The sequence below is a fragment of the Prionailurus viverrinus genome, chromosome F2 (assembly GCF_022837055.1).
Source record: "Prionailurus viverrinus isolate Anna chromosome F2, UM_Priviv_1.0, whole genome shotgun sequence".
NCBI classification, from domain to species: domain Eukaryota; kingdom Metazoa; phylum Chordata; class Mammalia; order Carnivora; family Felidae; genus Prionailurus; species Prionailurus viverrinus.
The window spans coordinates 18,473,788-18,478,837 of record NC_062578.1 but is presented as its reverse complement, the minus strand read 5'-3'; the positions used below and the strand labels follow the sequence as shown (position 1 = coordinate 18,478,837).

At 36.5% G+C, this 5,050-nt stretch overlaps 1 non-coding gene across 1 annotated transcript; it reads left to right on the top strand.

Moving 5' to 3' along the window:
* The first annotated feature begins 4,218 nt into the window (after positions 1–4,218).
* LOC125156814 (U6 spliceosomal RNA) lies at positions 4,219–4,321 on the top strand. Its single transcript, XR_007148792.1, has one exon. It is a non-coding gene; the product is annotated as a U6 spliceosomal RNA (small nuclear RNA).
* The last annotated feature ends 729 nt before the right edge of the window (positions 4,322–5,050 follow it).

Sequence of the window (5,050 nt, the reverse complement as noted above, 5' to 3'; positions counted from 1 at the left end):
GACAAAAAAAAGCATCCTAGAAACCAAATTTGCAGTCCAAATCTTAAGAGCCCCTGGGGCACAGATGTATTAATATACATATGTGCAGACATATATACTAATTATTAATATATTTACAAATATGGTAGATATTTCATTCAGGCTAGGTTGATGATATTAACACATACATTTGCAATTAGTGATTGTGTTTTAAGTAAAGGAACTGTAAAATATTTATTTCATTTCAGAAGGGCAATTAATTCAGGAGACTGTGGTTTCCTAATGATTGCCATCTTATTTGGGCTTTGATGGTCTTTGATCTGTATGTGTGTGTTACTGTGGCCAAAGATGTAAAATATGTTTCTGGATAAGATTTATATACTACTTAAGAATGTGAACACAAAGAGTCTTACCTTCGAATTCAGAGAAATGAAATATTTATGGCCATATGTGGGGGGTTTTTTTTGCTTTGTTTTGTTTTTATTTTTTTAATGTTTATTTATTATTGTGAGACACAGAGAGACAAAGCATGAGCATGGGAGGGGCAGAGAGAGGAGGAGACACAGAATCCAAAGCAGGCTCCAGGCTCCGAGCTGTCAGCACAGAGCCCAACGCAGGGCTTGAACCCACAAACCACAAGATCATGACCTGAGCCAAAGTCAGACCCCAACTGACTGAGCCACCCAGGCGCCCCAGCCATATGTGTTTTTGGCATAAACTGAGTAGTGTCATTTTCCTGCCTTAAACAAATGGTAAGCCTTTCATTCCCCTTGTGTCAGCTCCTGCCTGACCATATCTCTATTTGAAGGCAAGTCCAATCTAGGCAAATGTAGAGCAAGTGGAATTAGGAAAGTTACATTTAGAAGTAAAATCTCTTTTCCTCCAGATTGATAAATTTATACCCAGAATTAACATTAGTGTGAATTCTTAGATTTTCATGTAGAGAATAGCCCCCTGCAGACATGGCAGAAATATAAACCCAGAAAACCTCAGTCATAGCCACTTTATATCATTTTCTCCAATTAAAGGCTAAAATTGCATCTCTAAAATAATGGGTTTGGGGAATAAAAACATTTATATAGAATAGCTTAAGGCAAGTAGCCTAATTTTCAGAATGTAATAAATAAAACTAAGAATAAAATTGTAGCTTTATGAATATATGCAATGCAAGGGAAGTTGTGTATTAAAATTAAAATATCATTGCATGGGAATGAGCTTCCTGAACTGGTAAATGCACTGTTCAAAGAAAAATATTTCAAAGGCATATTTCTCTACATGATTAAGATTCTTTACAATTAAAAACCGCTGTCTTAAAAATATTCTTCAACTTCAAAGGCATTTCTAGTCAGGAAATCCCCCGAGATTCCTTGGTGACACTTCTCGCTCTCTTTTTTTTTTCTCAGTAATAGGAAATTACAATACCAAAATACAACAGAACCCACACATCTGTTAACCACTTTTGCTATGGGTACCCAGTTGATGCAAGATGCCTCTGTTGAAGCCTGGGGGAGGAGGCACAAAGCAAAGGAATCCACCAGCAAACAGAGGCACCGATTCCAGAGATAAAATGATAAGAGAAAGGAAGAAAAATGGAATAGCCAATTTGTAGAAAAAGCCAGTTTGTATTCACTTTAGAGTTTATGTGTATATATGAGTGTGTCTGTGTATGTGTGTATTTTGTCTGAAGACAAAGGTACTCAATGAGTGTTGGTTGACTGATCAATCTTTCTTTTGCGAAATAGAAATCCCTCTAGAGAAACTGCATTGAAATAGTCACTTCTAATTCAAAAGGTAGTTTTCCTATTAATGTTATCAGGATCAAAATATTCAACCTCTTAATTTGCTCAATAGGTCTGCAGATATAAATTAAATATATGTATTGGGAAAAACATAACAATCTTTCAATGAGATCTTCATCATTAAACATTCAATACAGTATCAACAGTGCCAACAGAGTATTTATCCTCTGTTCCAGAGACTGTGGCAAATACTTCATAGGATTCTAGAAACAACACTACACAGTAGCTATTAATACTCCGTTTTATAGATTAAAACATTAAGGTTGTGCCTAAGCTCTCAGAGTGAATTGGTAACAAATCTGGGTTTTACTCAGTGTGTCTAACCTGAAAGCATATTTGTTCATCTATGCAAGGAGTTTTCAAAGAGTGCTCCTCTGACCAAACACAATATTATCCAGAAACATGAGAAATGCAAATTCTCAGGCTCTACCCGGGGTGTACTGAATTACATATCCTGAAGGTAGAACTTAGTGATCTGGTTTTTAACAAACCCTCCTGGAAATTCTGAGGCCTACTCAAACTTGAGAATTACTGCTTTATTCAATGCTAACTTGAATATATACTATCATGTTATAATTGATATAATATGACAAAGATTTTTTTTTGCTTGACTAAACTTTAGTCAGTTCTCCTAGGCCCATCTGTTTGCGCTCCTGTAAAATCCAGTTTTAGTAAGAACTCCACCAAGTAGTTTAACCAACATTTTCCTCTCTCAATATCTCATCACCTTCAATATATGATCAAGTTCCTCATCTTTCTCCATCCCTCAGATGATATTTGATCACCCTGGCCTATCTTGAGCAAGAATCCTGTTTACTCAGAATCCCCTTTACTTCTGGTGTTTCCACTTACTAATTTTCCATCCACTGACCCACACCCTGCTCTTAATCTATAAATTCCCACATGCCCATGCTATATTTGGAGTTGAGCCCCATCTCTCTCCCACACTGTGCAATCCCATTACAGCAGTCCCTACACCTATCACAGTCTGCCTCACCATCTTTACCAAGTATCATTAAATATTTGTTAAAAAAAACATACACAAATGTATTAAGCATGACTCAAACTCACTATCTGGAAGTTGTGCAGCTGAGTCATTCTTTACATTATATCACAAATATCCTTGTAAATTTCAGTAAAATAATTTTAAGAGTACCAAATCTATAATTGACTCCAATAATTTTTACTAGCATTTTACAAAGTGAAGAGATTGGCACTATACATATTTGTCAAAATCAAATTGGAATAACCAAGTTATTTCTTTGTAAATATAAGATTAAAAAGAAAGTTAAAAGATAATTTTAATAAACAATAATTCTGGGGGTGCCCGGGTGGCTCAGTCAGTCAAATGGCTGATTCTTGATTTTGCCTCAGGTCATGATTTCATGGTTTGTGAAATCAAACCCCGCATCAGGCTGTAGGCAGTCAGTGCAGAGCCTGCTTGGGATTCTCTCTCCCTCTAACTCTTTTCCTCTCATTCTCTCAAAAATAAATACATAAACATTTAGGGGCAACTGGTGACTCAGTTGGTTAAGCATCTGACTTTGGCTGAGGTCATGATCTCACAGTTTGTGAGTTCAACCCCACATCAGGCTCTGAGCTGACAGTGTGACAGCTGAGAATCCCTGCTTGGGATTCTCTCTTCCCAGCTCTCTCTGGCCCTCCACCCCATCAAAATAAATTTCAAAAAATAAATAAATAAACATTTTTAAAAATAAACGGTAATTCTGAAATTGAAATTGCATTTGTTAACCCTTGTCAACCAGTTTGACTCTTGACTGACATTTATTATTAACATATAGAGGGACACCTGGGTGGCTTAGTTGGTTAAGCATCCATCTTTTGACTTTGGCTCCAGTTGTGATCTCACAGTTCGTGAGATGGAGCCCTGCATTGGGCTCTGTGCTGACAGCAGGGAGCCTCTTGGGATCTCTCTCTCTCCTTCTCTCTCTGCCCCTCCCTCACTCACTGTCTCTCTCTCTCAAAATAAATAAATTAATTTAAGAAAAATACAGACATCACCTCATGTGTAGATGGTTAAGTTTTCATAGATTGATTATAATCAGCCACAGCTACTATGTGGAGCCAACCATTCTAACATTTCAGAAATATATTAATCTAATTTTAAAATAGACTGTTTTTATATATCACACACAAAAATACCTATCTCCAGATTGATAAAGTAATGAACGACAATGTACGACTGCCATTAAAAAAAGTAGTTCAATTTTAAGAAATCATTGAAATCATATAAACTAATACCAGCAACTTATAAATAGGAAAAATTAATTTCAATGAGGTAACATGGACTTTCCCCAGTACTATAACTTTTACCTTACATCCAGTGGATGCTAGTAGCTAATCTCTAAAGGTGTCTTCCAACCAATTTCTTCTCTCCCTGTATGCACAGGACACTTTTTAAATCAAGAGTGGAGCACGCTCACTTTAGCGGCAAATATATTGAAATTGAAATGATACGGAGAAGATTAACATGGCCCCTGCGCAAGGATGACTCACAAATTTGTGAAGCATTCCATATTTTTGGTGATTGCTTATTTTGGTGATTTTTGGTGTGGAGGGGTCAACCTCTCCTCATACCTCTGTGATGTTGGTCTTAGGCCTGGCCACAGTGGTATCTCTGACTTTGGCTACTATTGTCCTGAGCCTTCCTAGGAGGCATCACACTGCTTCCCCCTGTGATATGCCCTGTGTCTGTTTCCAAAACAAAAACAAAAACAAAAACAAAAAAAAAGTGAAAAAAAAAGAAGACTGGAGCTTCTTTCCTCTACCTTTGTTTGAGAAAGACTTTATTTTTCTTTCACTTTTGAAAGTGGCTTTCACTGGATGTGGGATTTTCCTGCAGCACTTTAAAGATGCCCCTCTACTGTCATCTTTCTTATATTGTTTCTGACTAGAAGTCTGTTGTTTATCTTATTACTATTCCTCTGTAGGTAAGTATTCAGAGATTGAGCTTAAGATTTTCTTTTTGTTTTCAGTTTCCAACAGTTTGAATAAGATATGCCTAGGCTTGGTGGGTTGTTTTGGGTTTTTTTAATGAACTCTTCTTGGTGTTCTTTGAGGTTCTGAGATCTGTGGTTTGATGTCTGACACTAATTTTGAAAATATTCCAGTCATCATTTCTTCAAATATTTTTTTTTTGCCCAATTCTCTCTTCCTTTTCCTCTGGGAGTCCAATTATGCATATGTTATACTATTTGATATTATACCATTTGATATCATATGGTCTGTTTGATTTTTCACCTTTTCTTCCT